This window comes from Prenolepis imparis, unplaced genomic scaffold (genome assembly GCF_030444845.1).
Source record: "Prenolepis imparis isolate NDT839.2.m4 unplaced genomic scaffold, iyPreImpa1.0 SCAF_8, whole genome shotgun sequence".
Taxonomy (NCBI): Eukaryota; Metazoa; Arthropoda; class Insecta; order Hymenoptera; family Formicidae; genus Prenolepis; species Prenolepis imparis.
In genome coordinates this window covers 14,278,234-14,298,393 of record NW_028141166.1, presented here as the reverse complement: position 1 = coordinate 14,298,393, position 20,160 = coordinate 14,278,234, and the positions used below count along the sequence as shown (strand labels likewise).

The 20,160-nt window shown below is 30.6% G+C and overlaps 1 protein-coding gene across 1 annotated transcript in view; it reads right to left on the bottom strand.

Annotated features, from left to right (window-relative positions):
* LOC145939569 (sodium-coupled monocarboxylate transporter 1) overlaps positions 1-19,706 on the bottom strand; it is a 32,952-nt gene extending 13,246 nt beyond the window's left edge. The window contains exon 1 of the mRNA XM_083043989.1: positions 19,191-19,706. The gene's annotated coding sequence lies outside the window, so the exon portion shown is untranslated. The remainder of the gene's footprint in view (positions 1-19,190) is intronic.
* Positions 19,707-20,160: the final 454 nt, after the last annotated feature.

Sequence of the window (20,160 nt, the reverse complement as noted above, 5' to 3'; positions counted from 1 at the left end):
ACATATACTTACTACATATACTTACAGATTTTATATTGTTCAACGATAGAATATGATTTTCTCGTCACATCGCGACGGAAAGTATAATAAATCACGTATGTTATAAATCAAGTTATGCTATGCAAAAACATGGAATGCCTTTCAGTTGTTCATAATGCTTTGATGATAAAACTTAAATTCTTTTGCTCTCTTTATATGCTTTCATATATGTCATTCATGATCACGTCGCGTAAAGAAAAATAGATCATTTTAATTATCGCTTTATATTGTCTAATAGAGCGAGCGATATAAGTTTTTTAACGAAAAAGGAAAGGAGAAAAAGAAAGAGAAAGAGAGAGAGAAAAAATCTTGATATTAAAATATGTACTTTATATGTGATTTAAAGAAAAATATCGATGAAGATGAAAAAAAGAAATTTGTCGAAAAAATGAGGCAAAATAATTTTTAAGTACACATATTTTACATTACACTTTATTTTGTTGGTTTTTCGTAGCTTTGATAAACTTCTGACCTTTTTGTTTGTCGATTTTGATAAACTCATTTGATGATTTATCATTGGCCAACTCTATCTTAGATTTAACATTCACCTTTAAGTCTTGTATTTAAGAATTTAAATGTCACGATAATATAGTATTTAACATTTCCAAACTCAAATATGTATGACCTTGACCGAGTTTAATTTAACAGTGATCATGAATACTCCAAATGACATCAAATTTTCCATCAACTTATCACGCAAGTGTTGGGACTCAAGGCAAGTCTCAGCTTAACGTACTGTTGTCACAGACCAGATGTATTTTGAACTGTCAGCAAAACCAAACGCTTGTTTACTTGTAAGAAAACGCCGGCAATAAATCTTGACATAATTCATTTTGCAGCAATTCTAGCGTACAGAGACAAAATTTTCAAAAAATTAATTACGAATGCCGGATAGATTTCATACTTTCTTTAGTTGCTATTGTTCTCGGTGAAATTTCACAGAGCTGTCACGTTAATTAGCACGTTAATTTTTATATTTTGAAGCAAGGTAATATTATATAGCGTTAACGTTGTTGTAGCACAAAGTAGCACTTATTCATCTATTGGATGTATCGTTTATCTGAATTATTGCTATCAACATCAGAATATAAATTACAACGGACTTTTATGAATGTGTTACAACCCGGCTGTGCGAAAGCGCGAGAACCATTCGGTAAATACTCGGTCGGTTTACACAAATTTAATCTATTCGTTATCATTTTACAATGAAACCATTTAAATTGTGGGATTTATTGCCAGAGCTATGGGTATTAATTGATGAAATAAACCGTAGTTTCAAGTCTCAAAGTATAGCCGGATTTCGTAGATAGAAAAGAGAGAAAGAAAGATAGGGGAGATGGAATAAATGTGAACAAATCTAATTGTAAGATATCTTCGTTAAATTTTTTCTTTTTTTATATTTTTAATACCACTATAGGAGATAGAATTCAAACGTACAGTGCATACGATAGAATCAGACAAATTTGAAGTGTAGTATTAAAGAATATAAAATAAATAGAAAAAAAGAGAGAAGAAAGGATAGAAAGAATGATCGAGTTTGAAATGTCGGTCGGATCGTTCATTGAGCTTCGCTTCGGTTATAAAGCTTCTGTAAATTTACTCATTCTAATTGCTGAGAAAATATATGTACGGAGATGGATTGAATGGGTGATAATTGCTTGCGCCGATTGTACGTCCGGATTACACGGTTGTTCCGGATCCGTGGGGCGAGTACGAAATGGATTCTTTACAACCGAAAATCCGGTTACCGTTGCAACGAACATTAGCTACAGCACGAAGCGCGCGCGTGCCAAGAATTTTTTCTTACACCGCCAATAGTTGGTACATCTGTAATGGCATTTTAACGCAATGTTCGCTAAGTTATGTGCAATGAGCAATTTTTCGTATATTACATCATCTCCGTTCTTCCGAAGGAAATTCGTTTTACGCTAGCGTAGCTTTTATTGATTTTATCGAGTTTATTATAATACGGAAGAGCGAAGAGACAGAAAGAGAGAGAGGAAAAGAGAGAAGAATATAAAACTAGCGCCATTAGTCTAATTCACTTGGCTTCTGTGGATTTAAATCATACTGCGCTTCCGCATATATATATTCTCATTTCCGTTTCCTTCAGATTTATCGCTATATTTACGTACATATTCTCTGAAATCGTACAGCTGTTCTCAACTGCTATTGCAAATAATCGTAGCTTATCAGAGTTTAGAGAAGTAATTTTTATCGTATCACTATTTACGATCGATTCGCATTTGTGTTTGCAATGATCCAATTAATGTAAAAGCTTGTATTTAATTTTTTTATAGTATAGTAATATATGCTTTGGCTCTTTCTCTTTAATGTTTCTTTTTTTTAATATTACTATAATGTGTATTAACTAATGTTATACTCATAATTATACTGGCGTTAGTTATCAGTTTTTGATTATATAATATAATCATATAAAAAAATTTCTTTATTCTTAAAATAATTATTCAAATAATTATTCAATATTTTCCGTTTTCTTTCTTTTTTTTTTATTTTTCCGTACCTTATATGAAGAGAGAGGAAAAAAAAAGAAAAAATGGGTGTGTAGGTGTTTTTTTCTTCGACATTCTAATACATTATAAAAGTCAATGTATTACAAAAGTCTAACAAGTGAGAAGCTGATATTCTAACGAAATTCTAAGTAGAATGAACAAGTTGTTTTAATCTAATTGAGATAATCAATGCGACGAACCAATGCGACGCGTCAATAAAATAAAATTATTTAGCGGAACGACTTTAGCTTCTTGTTATTTACGAGGCAATGGTACACGAAAGAGTGAAGAGTCGTCTTATCGAGCACAAACGTGCTCGAGATTACGGCGTCTCGTCACGTGGCTCGTGCTATCGTTTTAGTTTTCTGCTACTAAAACTCGTTAGATACAAACCAACGAATTGTCACCTTTATCATTGTGTCAATTCTTGTGTCACACATCGAAAAGATCTCCACTCACTTTCATTCTCTCTTTCTCTTTTTTTTTTTCTTAAATAGATAGGGTAAAGGTGCCTATTATGAGATACCATTTACATTTTCTTAATTATTTCCAAAATATATGCAATTAGGAAAGTATTTATATACTGTTTTTAATCGTCATTTCATGTAGTTTTAGTAATCCTACTTCAATAAGTTATATCTCGTTCGAATTTTAATATACATAGGTTTGTTTAAAGTAAGTCAGTTTTTGTATCAAAACCAAAATGTCTCCTAATAAGAGATACTAGCTGATCCTAATATGAGATACTGTCTCATATTAGGTAAACTTAGTTTCATTTTTATTAACACCAAAAATAAAAGACATATGGATAAAAATAAATATTTTTATTATTACCAGTCTTAATTTTAAACCTTTTACTTTATGTTATATCTTCAGAACCAATAATAAAATTTAAAAATATAGGTTTAATTATATTATTTATTAGACTTATATTTATAAACTCTTGTATAAAAATGTCAAAAAATATGAAGGTAGGTACTTATACCTTAAATCAAACAAAAAACTATCCTTAGAAAAGAAAAATAATCTCATATTACGAGACCTTCGGTATCTCTTATTAAGAACTTACCATTTGACCGAGATTCAACAAAAAACATTTTGTTTTACTTATAAAACACTATAATGTGCACTAGTATCATAAAATAGACTACATTAGCGACGAATTTATTAATATTTTACAACATTCAAAACAAATTTTATAAAATTTAACGTACCTTGAATCTAGTGCGGAAAAATTTGTGATTTTGCTTTCGCGACAAATCAGCGTGTCCTCGCCTGTTCGCTGTCGCTGGCCGGCGCACATTGATACACAATTGGACCTGTTTATCCGAGGAAGTAAGCGACGCAAGCACCACACATTTCAAATGCACGGGGTCCTTACTAAGACGCTATCTCATATTGGGAACCTATCTCATAATAGGCACCTTTACCCTATATGAAATCATTGATAATGATATCATGTTTATTGGTAATATAATTTATTATACCACTACACAAAGTAATTTTTTTTGTAATAGTATAATTTGGTTGTTTTACCTGGAAGAATAAAATACATTTAGATTTATAATCGCATCACATGTGAAGATCATCCTTTTCTTCTGAGAAAAGTAATATTTCTAAAAATATTATGTCTGTAAATTGCCAATTGCAACATGTGCAATACGTATTTTACGATAGTACCTTGATCATTAAATTCACGGAAATATATGCCGATAATCGTTGTTACGTTCTTATAATCATCACTGTTTATTTTAGAATCTAATTGATTGTTGCTGCAAGTTAGAAAAGCGATAAAATTTATCTTGTGACTCACCGATTCTTGTTTTAAGAAATGAAAAATGTGTTTTTATATATAGTACGACAAAAAGATTCTATTTTTTCAATAGTATTGTGTGGAGCAACAATTTAATCAATTACTTATTTTTTAATTTAATTAATTATTTTTTCAATAAAAATGTATTTTTTATCTCGATATTTTTTATCTCTTTAAGACAAAATAATTGAATTAGACGCACTAATGTGCATCAATGCATCCATTCACGCATACTTTTGTAATGGCAGATAAGAATATATATTTAATTTTCGTTTAGATAAAATATTCTCACGTGATATTTATTATTAGTAAAACGTGATTGTTGAGTGTTACTGATAAATATGTACTTACATGCAATCTCGTGTGATACTTATGAAACGATAATCTACGATTCTATGTAAAATTATCGTATTTTTATCAAAAGATTGCGTGTCAAAAAGCACATATTGTTAACATATATTTTATTCATACTAGAACAACACAAACGCGAGCTACGCGCGCGCTATTCTTCGGTTTTACGTTAAAAGAAATAATATTTAAAAAAAAATATATATATATATAAAGTTTGTTTAAACTCGATTGATATTTTTTCACAGAAATTAGCTGATTAAAGCGTTAATTTGCTAATTAAATTTTAAAATAATAATATGTTAAAAAATTAAAATAGTAATATGTTGTAAATAATATATTATAATATCTTATTCTTGATTAATATTTTTTGACAGAAATCAGCTGATAACTGTCAAAAAATATTAATCGAGTAAAGTATTATAACATATTATTTAAAACATATTATTATTTTAATTTTTATAACATAGTATTATTTTAAAAATTAATTAGCAAATTAACGCTTTAATCAGCTGATTTCTGTCAAAAAATATTAATAAAGCGAAAATTTACTAATTAAATATTCTAGCTTACATATTTATATTTATATTGTGTATGTTATAATTTGCTAATTAAATTTTAAAATAATAATATGGTAAAAGTTATAAAATAGTAATATGATGTAAATAATATGTTATAATACCTTATTCTTGATTAATATTTTTTCTTTCTAAAGCTTATATCTTTTCGAACGAATCTCCTTCGAGTTTTAATTCATTATTAATATTAAGTCATGTATATGCTGGTATCGCGCGCGCTATTAGAATGAAGTTGCCGATGTTTGTTGTTCTCGGCCATTACCGAAACGCCGCGAGTATCAGGCAGTTCAAGCTGCGTTCCCGCTGTGATTAATTAGTAAGCATAATCGTTAGAAACGATTTCTAACCTTTGTATTGTAATATTTATCAATCGCATATTATAATGTTAACGTTAATATGTAGGCGTAATTGTTCGAAACGCATATTTCGCGAAAAATTCGATTCAAAATCTCTTGCCAACATAACCCAACTTAATCTGTTGTCGCGCGCGCGAATGTGTTGCGATCCGTGGATATATTTATCGTTAATTCTAGTTTACATATTTATATTGTGTATGTTATAATGCGAAATAATAAGATTATCCTAATATGTATGTATTTTATTTGTTACAGGTGCGATACACGCGTCGTGTCGGGAGTGCCGTGTAAAGTTTCGCGTGTCGGGAGTGCCGTGGTAAAGTATCGGGCAATCGTAATTATTCGTGTTTTCGTGAATGTCGTGAGTGCTACCATGGACCAAGAGAGGAGGAGGAGGCCCGGGGAGGCATCGGGCGACATCGGGGCAACTGTGAGGTATGCAAAATAAAACATTTTTTTAAACTGCATTATGAGATATTCGACACACACATAACATAATTTGAATATTTTGTTTTCAGATCAATGGGTGCTGTACTACAACTCAGCTATTGCACGTATTGGTGAGTGAGAAATGTTTGTTTTATAACATTTATATAGCGGTAATGGGGATGTATACATATAATATGTATGAAAATATTAATATATGTTTTATAATTATATAATATCTTATAATATCTTATCCGCGATTAATATTTTTTGACAAAAATCAGCTGATAATTGTCAAAAATATTAGTCGAATTTAAAATATTATAACATATCTTTCTAAAAAAGGCATGTTAAGTCGATTCTCGCAAGTATTGTTGCATCTTTTCCGCGATGTTGATTGACTGTTTCGATTTCGCATTGTGCGTTATATTCGTAGCATCGAGAGGCTTTCATCGCGAGGATTAGTAGTTTAACAGTTTGTTCAAAATAAAATAAAATAAAATAATATGTTATAATACTTTAAACGCGATTAATATTTCTGACAGTTATCAGCTGTTTTCTGTCAAAAAATATTAATCGCGGATAAGGTATATTATAACATTAGTTACAACATATTACTATTTTTATATATTTTAACATATTATTATTTTAAAATTTAATTAGCAAATTAACGCTTTAATCAGCTGATTTCTGCCAAAAAATATTAATAAAGCGTTAATTTGCTAATTAAATTTTAAAATAATAATATGTTAAAAATATTAAAATAATAATATATTGTAAATAATATGTTATAATACTTTATCCGCGATTAATATTTTTTAACAGAAATCAGCTGATAACTGTCAAAAATATTAATCGAGTTTAAAGTATTATAACATATTTAAAACACATAATATTTTATTTAATTTTATTTTGAACAAACTGTCAAACTGCTGACTCTCGCGATGACAGTATCTCGATGCTACGAATATAACGCACAACGCGAATCGAGATGCCAATGAGCATCGCGGAAAAGCGACAACAATAAACTTCGATATATGCGAATATCGATTTTACTTTTTGTCTTTTGTAGGAAAGGAAAATCATATATAAAAATATGATGAAATATTCTTCTTTCTGTGCCTAATATAATATTGCTAAAATTAATACAAAAATTCGTGGCACTAAAAATAAGAATTGCAATGTTCTTTATTCAATTGATATTTTTTCCGCAAACTATTATTCGCAATTTGTTCGTAATGGAACCTATTAGATAGGCTTTTTGCGGTTGACAACATGACACACAATTTAGTTAATTATGTTACGTTCTTCTTTGTGGTCTCGTCGACGCCAAACTGCAGACATGATTCGCGTAAAGATGATACCCGGAAGCTTAGCTCGTTGTATTGAAAAAAACATCGTATGTTAATGTTCATGTTCGACATATAACAATAATAATGATGTAAAAACTGAACATAAATTGTGATCGTCACGATGAACGTCACGTGCGCAGCGATAATCGTTCATTAACAAATGATTCTTGGCTGCGTTTATCATATCGATGTATGCAAATCTCCGCGGCGTCTGCAATGAAGATGCTATTTCATCGTGTAAAGTCGCAGCGTGATTCGAAACGTTATGCATGACGAATATCACGATATCATCTAATAGCGGTATAACAGGTGTGGTTTCGTGATTCTGCTCACGTTGCAATTCTCTCTGTAATCACATGATTGATAATGAATCGCGGCGCCGACTTCGAAGGCGTCATTCAACGATATCTAATTCATAAACAGAAAGTGTTTAACTCGAAACGTTTCTCTCTCTGAAATCTCTCCTGTGTGCTTTTACTTTCCAAAACAAATATACGTGTGTGACGTAATAATTTCATTCGTTAATCTATATTATGCAAAAAAGAATATTAATTTATTGTATTAATTAAAAGGTTCAATGCGCGCGCACACACTTGTGTATACATGCACACAAAATTGTGTCAACTCAATTCTTTCTTTTAAGAAAAAAACTTAAGCTTATTAAATTATAATTAAGGATGTTAATTAAATTTTTTTAAAATTCTCTTAAAATACACAAAATATTTATTTCACGCGCACCAAACTCTTCAATTGAAAGACTATAAATTACCGTTAATTCTTAGATCCTGTTTAAAGGTCAACGATAATCACTCGATGCGTCACATCCTTCTTATTGTCCAGTCTTGATTACAAAACATCGAAGGCTCTATCGTGTGTTAATTTTACAATTCGCGAAGGACGACGAGGCATCGTATAGTAATTATCGAAATGACGCAACAACTTGGCGTACTCTCGGTGCATTGCACTTCACTGAGAATATTCGCGGCTCTCTCGTTCTTGGTGGATTATACAACGTAATATCGGAAGGCTGGCCGCTGGTCATGATTGCGCTTTTGATGCGTTCTCTCGTGCGTATCATCACGTTCGTTGCCGATAATGATCAGTCGTCGCCCCAAGGCAACACGAATGTCTCTATATTAATATATCGTTACTCGTAATTATTACGCGACTAATCTTTATAGGTCGAGTCGATATTAAACGCCGCTCTTGAATATCTAACGCGATTTTCACATGTTACATTTTTGATGAGTTGCTAAATATATATATATATATATATATATATATATATATATATATATATATAGACTCATACATAAATTAGCATGACTCAATAGCGTAATTTTGCTCCGATGCATTTAATTGAAATCTCCCTGAAAGCTATGGCAACTATATATGTTTGACAAAGAATTTTATCATAATTTTCAATATTGCTGTTTCTATTCGATATTAGATAATTAGATAATAATGATTTTCTTATTTCAATATTATGTCATATATTATGTATTAAAATGTATATCTTTTATCAAATGGAATTTAAATTACTAAAGTAAATTAATAAAGTTTATATTAATAAAGTATTTTAAACTAACAATAAGATATAACAAAAAAATGACGATAAAATGCTAATAAGTCAGTGCGATACGTTTTTCTCAGAAAATGCACTTTGATCGATTCATCTAAAAAATGTAATATGAATTAATATTTATAATATGTAGATTACTTTTGATTACTTTTTTACCTTTTGATGTTCATAGTTGTTATATGTGTTTATACGCATACTTTATCATATTATAGTGATTCGTAATGGTTTGATCTGCTTAGTAGACATATAATGCTCCGTTTTTTAATTTCATTATTTCGTCCTATTAGAAATGTAAATATTTGAATGTGGAAAATTACAGTTCTCTCTAGAAATCTCTTCTACATTCTAACATAATGCGTATGTTTGATGAATTGCATCGGATAATGAATAAGAATATTTGACTAATTAGATAACAAGTTTGATAATGAAAATGCCTGTCAACGAATAATATCTGTTGGTACTGATAATATTTGAGTCAATAAATTGATATATGCTTATGATGATTAAATAAAGAAACTTTCAGGAAAATGAAAAACGATAAACAAAATAAATAGTAGTAGTTTGGAGGCAATATATCTATATTAACGAACAATGTCAGGTGAAATATTTATCTATGTAATATATTCCTAAGACGAACATTTTTCGTATACGTGTAATTTTAAAAAATTTTTTAAAAATAAGTCAAAAGTTAAATTGGTTAATTTTAATTAATTAAAGTTACGAGCTGTAATATAAAATACAACTTCAATGTATCAGATGAAATTTATGATATGTCTTGTTGATTACTTTTGTTACAAATGGATGCTCGTCTCATTAATTTTTATTTACCTCTTACATATTTGTTTTTACACATTACGATACCTATTTTTAATCTACTTATTATATTATAAATTATATTATAAATAATCATGAATTTTTTGGCTCTAGCTTTTAGATAGCATATGGCGTTAATTGTTGTGATTGACTTTTTTATCGTTTTTCATCGTACGGGAAGATAGCAATAATCGACTTATTTTTATTTTATTATTGTAATGTTGAATATATAAACAAAAATTATATAAGAAATAATATAGGAACAAATAACATACATTTATAGATAATAATTGGTGTTAATCGATAATTGGAATATTTGCCTACTTACACAGATATTAGTTTAATTACGGATCTCCTAAAATTATCGAATGAATGGGATTGGTGGACCGTGCTGATGTTCCAGCAGCGAGTTTGCACAGTTGGCCAAGTAAATTTAGCATTAGTAACCGGTTTGCAAAGCAAGTTTCCCCGCACTTCATCGAATATAAACTCAACTTGACTAGAGTTGACTAGACTAGACTACCGCTAAACTTGGTAATCCATGATCGAATCACCGGTTCGATGTAGATATCCCGGATTGTAACAATTCCGAGATCTCACCTATCTAGAAAAGGACGACGTTGTTTAATTTAAAAAAAAAAATAAAAATAAAAAAGAGAGAACGATCGCGTTCTCAGTCGTTGCAGTTTCAGTATGGCTCGTTGAAATCGTTGAAAATTTCGCTTCGGGCATTTTTCCACATTATAGTTCTTTCAGTGGTAAATCGCTTGGATTGATAAAAATGGAGCGTATATAATGGCCGCTCTCTTTTCTCGCACACTATTTGCGAATGTAAAAGGGAATATATAGCGTATATATAAGGAAGTAGAATGAAATTACGGATGTGATACGTTTCTGCCACTAACAATGATTACGTCGATATGAGAAAACGTATGAGATATACCGCTGTGCAATGTGTCATTTTACTCTTTCGCGAGACTCGTATCGGGATTTCAACGGCCTAGCAAGTCGCGATGTAATCATGATATAGCTCGTTCCTCTCTCATATACCACTTTTCTTAAATTGAGATAATTTACCTTGTAATATAGTAGAAGAGACGCGTTATGAAACCTAACTATACCGAATAGCCGTCCATTTGACCTTTTCTCTCATGATCTGAGATTATTCAAAATCCGCACGGGTCGTCCTTGAAGCTTTACTCTTTCGATTAGTATGTTAATTTGATCCCCGTTGAGTTATTTAAGTGTTCCAAGAAGCGTTTTTAAGAAGATAGATACTGTTTTGATTTCTAGATGAAAAATTTTACAATGTATGTGTGTGTGTGTGTGTGTGTAAATTCATTTTTTTTTATACGTCTAGATAATAAATCTTTCAATTTAGTGCCGGCTTCATTTCATTCTTGCGATCGCGTATTCTGTATAGTTTACATCATAATTTTTCAACCGTAATTTTCCACTGTAAGTTTTCTTAGTATTTGTAAACGAACGATGCGGTGTCAAATAAATTGCTGTCGATGTAGTTCCGGTCTTTAAGATTCTCAGTCGTTCGTTGTATTCGTTATGCAAAATTTTATTCAATGACAGAAACGTGTTTATTTATGCAAATTTATATAATTTTATGCGAATTTGCATCCATAAATAAATCCTTTTGAGAACGAGATTTTAATGCTTAGAAAGTAGAGACTATAAGTCTTATATCGACTATAAGTTTTATATCCTAGTCTATACTTTCATATATTTGTTTTTCCTTACCGTATAAATAAATTTAAATAGCCAAAGATTGTCACGATGCCAACATAAATATGGTTGCATGTTTCTATATAATACATTATTTATTTTTTTTTAATATTAGCGGTGACAGATTTGAGTTTCTTTAATCTCAAAGGCCTCTAATGGATATTTTTCATTTTTTTTTTTTTCAAGAATATTCTTGTTTTAATAATTACTTCTTTTTGTACTTCTATTACTTTTTTTTCGAGGATAGTCATTTCTTTGATAATATTTGCTTTTAATATTTCAGTCTGAGGCTTTATTGGGTCACATTTTGTATGATTAAAAAGTTAAGTATAATAGCTTTTTAGTTGCAAAAGAAGAATGTAAACTTAACTAAAAAAGATAAAAATCCAAGGTTTTAATGTTTAGTATATTTTTATACATGCTTTCATTAAAACACGCGTTTCGATAATTTACAGCAAATGGTTTTGAACGCACGTGCGACATTGTAACGTAAATTAACAATTTTTTAGCGGAACAGATAAGTTCTCGACTTAACTATGAAACATTTATATTCTAATTTGCATTATCCACGAAATGATTATCGTCACATTTTCTGTCAAATTATATGCATATTATGAAAGAAAAAAGGAATATTATATAAATATTTTAAATAATAATTTTTTTCTATTATTATAGATATGAATAAATAATTTTCGAGAATTAAAAAAAGCATAAATAATAAATTAAATGTAATAATAATTAGTGAATATAATTATATAAGTATGTAATGCATATATTTAATTGTTATATAATTATGGTTATTAAATAATTTATTATAAATACGATATCAATTTAAGAATCTCAAATTATAATGGGGGATATACCGTATAGAGTTTCGAGATGTTATTTATATACTTTAAAATTTATTTTAATTGTAATAATGTATCTACAACATATGTAATCTTGTGTGATACATAAGTTTACATAACCGCATTCATTATTTTAAATTATACGTATAAAAAATAAATCGCGTAACTAACGAATCAGCACGACATTTATTAGCAAGATAAGTTAGTTTTTTTGACAAGCATAATTATTAATTAAAATAAAAAACCGGATGTTTTTATAACACTTTATGTGTACGTATTTCCACGAAGAATCATCAGGTTAACTCTGGTTTTTCCAAATTACATATTTGCAAAGAGATCGTTCGAGGATAAGAGGATAAATTGTCGCAAAAATATTTATAATCCGAGTTATATAAATTTATTTTCCTTGTTTATGTCGCCGATAATATATGCCAGGTTATTAATTAACGCGACTGATGCTTGGGTTTCTCAGAAAAATATACAATTAAATACAATAACCACAATTTTCCGTTGATAGTTTTATTGCAGTGATCCCGCGTGAGTTTCCGCGCCGCGATGTTACATGAGTCACACACCATTGATTGACGTGTTCATGAAAGTCAATCGGTCGTATATAGTATTCGCGCAGCGTATGGCGAACACATTGTATATCGCTGAATAACGGAACACGAGAGAAGTATTGTGCCAGACTTTCAACCGACACGAAGAGTGTTCTCTGTTCGACGGGGTATCTGACGATTTACATTTCGTTCTGAGAATCGATTGCCATTTTGGTCCGCTGACGTGCACGCTCCATCGGTCCACATAGATTGATTTCGTGACCAAAAAAAAATACTGTTAGAGAATATTCAAACTCATTGATGGATTCTACGCGTGAGCATGCCCTTTGAAATATCTCATATATTCGCGTGACTTTTCCTATAGATATTGAAACATTTTGTAATCTATACTGAAATGGAAACATTTATGCATGTCCTTCATAGCAGCGAGATAATCGTCATTATCTCTATTACGAATTCACATAGATTTCCATATTATTGTTCTTTTTTAATTTAGATTTATTCATAAATTCAAGAGAAAATTGTAAAAACAATTTTTATTTAATATTAAAGAAAATTTGGATAAATGAAAATAATATTATATATCTAGAAAAAAGATTAATTTTTTTTTATTTATATATGATTATTAAATTTTGAATTATAATTATTTTGGTTTTATATTTGATATACAAAATATTAACCATGGCGCATAAATTTTTTTTACTTTTATTAACAAAAAACAGAAAACAAATGAGACAGATTTCTACTGACATTTGAAATATGGCGTGGCGGAAGAATTTATGTATTATATGTCCGAAAATAGAAGAGGCCTTTCTATATTCACTGCGCAAATAAAGACCTATCTATTTGGTTTGACTTGCAACCCTACTTGTCCCGTCGTTAATTTTGGGCAGGCAGATGTTTTGCACACGACAGGTAGTTTGCAGCAAGTAATTTGTCCACTTGACTCGCCTCCGGGTTCGTGTTAACTGACCATCATGACAGTTCCAAATATACTCGACAGATATTTGTCAAGCCGATACAAATATCTCATTGTATGTATACGTATGAGAAATATACCATTATACATAAATATATGTGATTCTATATATGTAATGTCATGATATGCAGTAAGACTTGTCAGATATTTGCTACACGTTTGTAATGTTGAGTAAAATTGTAAATATTTGTGACAAATGAACAGATTATTTGCCACTTTCTGCATAAAAAAAAATTATCTTTAATTATCTTGTAAATTAATCTAAATTTATTATAATCTATCTATATACGCTTTGTCTTTTGATTGTCAATTCAAATGATATTGTCAGGATGTCCGACGCCACATTTTAGCATATTTTTCACACTAATACTGCACAAAGACAGTCTGTCAGTGGTTTAATTGTAAAGTTTCGGAATTAACAAAGTTTCTAACATCACGTTTCGATCAATGAAGTAACTCGCAAAAACAACTTGCCGGGACCTCCACGCCCTTTTTAGCCCATACAAAAAAGCTCTACTCTTTGTAATCTATGCGAAGAATAAGATGACAGTATTAATAAAGAAGTGAATAAGCTTTGACAGCTTTTTATTATCTTGTGTTAGTTATCAGTTATTTCGATATTGTTTTATTTTCATATTTTATATTCATATCAGTCCTGAATTTGATCTGTCACTCTATAGATTTTCAAATATTTTGAATTAAAAAACGTCATCTTTATCATTAAGGAGGAAATTGCAGAAGATTGAACAAACTTTAAATTTTATAATTTATTAATATATTCTTTTGCGAATTTTTTAAATTGCACGATTTTACAAATATCGAATTAATAAGAATAATGATTTATACGTTTTAAGAAATTTTCATTTCTTTTGTTATTTTATCGATATATATATTTTTTTTTTTAAAATTAATTAAATGGATAAATTATTCTTTTGCAAAAAATTTTATAGTTTTCATTATTGTATTACGGAGTCGAGTCTTACTTAACTAAATGTAAGAAAGGGTTCACACGAAAGAAAGAGAGAAAGAGAGATAGAGAGATAAAAAGAGAAATGGATAAAAACAGGACAACGAACAACAATTTTAATAATCCGAATTGTTGCGGAGAGCATAATAGTACAATTTACTGCTGCATGGTACCAGGGATGCAATTCCACAATGCAAATGTAGTTGCGGTATTCCTTTCTGTGCATTCGACATAAATACAATTTCCTTTAATTACCGATTTGCACAAATTAGCTATAAATATATGCGCGTATTCGTGTATTTTGGCATATCGCATTGTGTCACATTGTGCGATGTATATGTGTTTCGTCAGGCATGAGATAATTGACCTAATCGCATTGCTTCTTCCTGTTCGTATATCCGTTCACAATTCTGCAAAAATTGGATGATCATAAGAAATAATTGGTAAGATAAAAATATTTACCACGAAGTTTATATTGTTATTTAAGTATACATTTTAACATTACTCAATTATACTACTTATATATTACGTCATCGCATACGTCAGTAGGACAATTATTCGTTAATTATCTACTGCAATATTATATTTAATAGACATTATTATATTTATATTTATCAAATTTTTATTTCAGAAAGACAAAATGATTTTGATTTATTTTTATATTATTTAATTAAACATGATAAAGCGATATATCAATGATTTTATTATTTAAACTAACGATAGACAATGATAAATGATGTTTTAATATATTTGTATTAATTCTTTTTTATTTAAATTAAAGAGAATTTTATATTAATTAAAGATGTGTATAAAAACACACTATGTAAAAAGTATTATGTAAAAAGATAAGAATTAGTTAAAGTCATTTTTTTATTATCAAGTGCGCAATACAAAAATGCAAATCGTTACTTCAGTTAATTAGATTAATTAAGTTGAGAAGAATTATATTTTAAATATATTTTATATATAATGTCCACAAAAGAGTATATTTTATCGTATTAGTTTAAAACAATAAACAATAATATGACAACTGAACTGTAGGACTTTTTAGTTGATGCAATTCAAGAAAGAAGGGAAAAGTTAACACATGTTATACGTAACTGTTACAACAAATGAATGTCATTTATTTGTTCTTATATATATGACACAGTAGAAGCAAAATTCTTAATAAATTTTAATTCTCTGATCGATAAAAAACCTTTTGAGCCATTTATCTTACTTGTAATATTGATAAATGAAATTAATAATAATGAACGATGTAACCGTCACCCTTACTTGATATATCGATTAATAATTTAAATGGAAACATTTAATTAACATGGAAGTTGTTTCTAACGCAAGATTTTAATCTGGATTTATCTTGTTGCTCCCTTAAATCTCATCACTTAAATTGAGTCCATTTAATAACTTTCGTTCTAGTGCAAGATAAAGTAAAATTTTTCGTGACTGATCACGGCTGTTAATGTATTCCAAGATTGTTGCATCGTTGATTCAACTATGGATTTTGTTATCGATGTATAGTCAATTTTTTCACAAGTATATCTTATCCCTTTATCGAATTTTAAATTATATCTTAATTTCATTATAATTTTATAATCAACTTTTGATAAGAGCGGTAGAGAGAATATTGTTAATGTTGAAAATCAAGATATTATGAGGAAAGATATCTTATGAAATTTTCGCCGATGAGAAATTAGGGCTCGAAATTCACCAGAGAATTTATAATGAAAATAAAGTGTCCGAAGTGTCTTTTCGGTAACTAAAGTCGACATTACGTTTCTCCGTTGTAACGGTACCAAAATTCTCGTGCGCGTTCCTCTGAATCGGGGCAGAGGCCCTTTGGGAGTGGAATGCATGAACCTTTATCAGATCGCGGAAGACGATGGAAGACGAGGGTGGGAAGAAGCGAAGGAGCTTTTGTAACTAGCTTTACCCGTTCCGAAGAGCTGGCAGCAGCGACGGCGCAATTGAGCGAAATTGCGCACGTAGGACGCGCGAGAGACGGGAAACTTTACAATGCAAATCCAGCTGCCACGACCTGGACTGTTCTCCGTGTCGCTCGTGGCAGTAGTTGCTGATGACGGCGGTGGAACCGTTGCTGTAGCAAAAAACCTGAGCGGCACGGGTCGCGTCTGTCATATTACAAGCCCCCTTTCCCTCCCTCTCCTTGTGCAGATTTCTATTAGGGACTTTTTGACAGCATCAGGATGCTGCTTCTTTTTTCCGCCAGATTATTGTGGAAAGTTTTGCGAAGAGACCAGCTGTCCTTCTTTCTCTCTTCTCCTCCTATCCTCAACCCGAACATATGCAGTCGAGGCCAGAAAAAAAAAAACAAAGCTAGGCAGACGCGGTTATTAAAAGCTAGTTTGCTGTGTGCGAGAACACACGTAAGTCTTTATTCGAATTTGGACCTCGCTCTGGCGACTGGGAGACTATATTTATCATCTAGCGAACCAATCTCGCAGCGCGAAAACAAGTAAAACATATCTACCTTAAATGACGTAAACCGCGACTGAATCACTGCTTGGAGGCGAGGTCGGCGTATTTATCGAAGTTTGACTTTGTCTCGTGTTCTCGTTACTTTTTAACGAATCTTTGATTTTATCTATTTGCCTAATGATTATTACACGTTTATATACGTAAATTTACGTCAGCAGGAATAAAACCATTCCGTCAACGAATAATCTTTAGTTAATACTTTTGTATTTGTTCTACCATGCTGCCGTATATGTTGGGAGTTGATTGCATGATGTGTAATGTTTATATAAAATAGGACCTCGAGATATAATGCGATCAAACTTACGAAAATAGTTTTAGGAAGAAGATCGTTCGATATTCTGATCTGATGTTTTTATATATTACAGCGATTTATATAATTCTTATTTAATTAATTCTTATACATTATCCAACATAGTTCAAATCAATAGATATATTGAACACGTTGCACGAAGTGTCTTGATGCTGCTCAGGTATATCTCGGAGAAAAGTGCAGGATCATGATATGAATAATCACAGCGTCTTCAAATATGGACGTAGTCTGATCGCGTTTCTGATGCTAATGGGTAATATCCGAGCGTTTCCTTGAATGAATTCATATCCAGCGATCGAACGAATTTGCAATTATAATGTATGAAACTCATACATTTTGGTTCAGCCAGAATTATAACATAAAATATAATGCATCGACATAATAATCAGAATATTAGAATATATAAATACACTGCAATTCTTATGCATGTCTATCAGTTATCGGGAAAAAAATAAAATAAAGATACATAAGAAAATTTATTTTTAAATAAATTTGGAAATATATAAAATATATTTCGATCAAATGCTTTTCTATTTGCAAAAATAATTTCAAAATTATCAGATCAAGATGTATTGTCAACTGTTGTCACTTGTGATTTTTTTATAAAGTAAGCTAGCATAATATATCTAGTTGCTATTAGAATGCGGACATCATGATCTCGGATTTGCGCAAAAAGTTGTTGCAAAATAATAGCAGCACATTAAATACTATTTACAGCAGTTGCGTAAGGAACTAATCTGCTAACCTTATTAAGTAAGGACGAATATACTCTGAAATAGAAGTGGGATGATCTGATTATATATTATTGTATAGGTAACAATATAAAATTATTCTTAATTATTCTGAAGAATTATAATTATGAAAGATAGTAAATTCTCTCCAATATTTAAAATTTTGCTAACCGAGAGATAAAATAATTTTCAATGTTTTATTTCTAACATTTATTTATGAATCAAAAGGAGAGAGGTGAATGAATATTCTTCCTGCTTATTTTGTCATGAAAAGGTGAAGGATATTGTAAAGACTATAAATCCTACTACTAAAGTTATTATATTGCGCTGAGTACCACTATTGAAGCTTGCCGTGAGACTTGTTCAATAAACCAATTGGAAAAAGATGGCAGAAATGGTTTGAAGAAGGAATAAATTCAATTTCCATTATTATATATATAAGATAAATAGGTTCTCTAGCGTAAAAAAATGTCTGTCTAATATTATAATGAAATACTGAAATTTTTCCACAAGTGTAAAATTACAAGTTTTATCTTTTTATGCGAAAACTTCTCGTCAAAATATTTTTAAACTCAGATGCTATTTCGTAACTTGTTACTCATTTAGATTAAATCGTTAAATCCTCGCTTTAACATAAATTTCTTTAAAATTTTTATAATAACGCGGGATGTTACAGATTTTTTTTCATTTATTAAGAATAAGAAAAATCCATTTTATATTTATCGAAATGCTGCATTACCTGTGTCACATGTCCAGTGATATCGAACAGCACATCCGCGTTATCCACATTCTGGACAATGTATGCTAAGTCCGTCAAGGCCGGTACGCGCTCCTTTCACACCGTCTGATAATAATACCGCTATTACGTAAGCATTATTTCGTACAACGTTTTTATTATTTTGTCACGACGATGATATATTTCGGGTGATTCAGCAGCACTTATATCGATACGCAGATGTCAGCTTCGCGGCTGTCTGTCCGTCGGCCTTCGTGAAATTACGAAGGGTTTCCACGTTTCCGAATAAGTGAATCCGATCAGTTTCCCGATCGAGATGGAGGATAAGATGTTGAAGAAAATCTACGGTCGTCAGTCAATCACCATACGACGTTCACGATTTCATTCACAGCATTCGAGGAGCTCCATTCGTTTCCGTTTCGCAGCACGACGTTTGAATCGGATTCCGAGTGAATTACGGACCATGCGACGTGGTCAGCCGCCGACGTAACACTGGCAAGTCCACACACTACAGCTACTACATTTAAAAAGTAACAGTGGCCTATCATGCTAGCGCGCGTTCGTCATTCGCGACGATGCAGAAAGGCTGATTGACAGATTATCAATATCGATTATCGGAGAATATCTCTATATAACAGAAAGGGAGATAATTTTGCTTTCAGTAACTATTGCATCAAGGGGTACTTATCGGTCACATGTTGTAATTTTTACAGACCATGTATCTATAATGATCAATCTTAGAGTGATCGATAACCTATTTTTATTAAGGTACTATAATAATAACTATAGTAGGTATTATAACACTGTTTTAATTTACGAAATTTATTCAACTGTTGACATATAAATTAATTATCGCGCAAGTGCGATAAAATCGTGTGAAAAGCATGATATGTATAATAATCAATCTGTATTTCTAAGGTGAATATATTCTCATAATTCATCGAGTAGAGAGCGAAAATTATACAGAAATTGT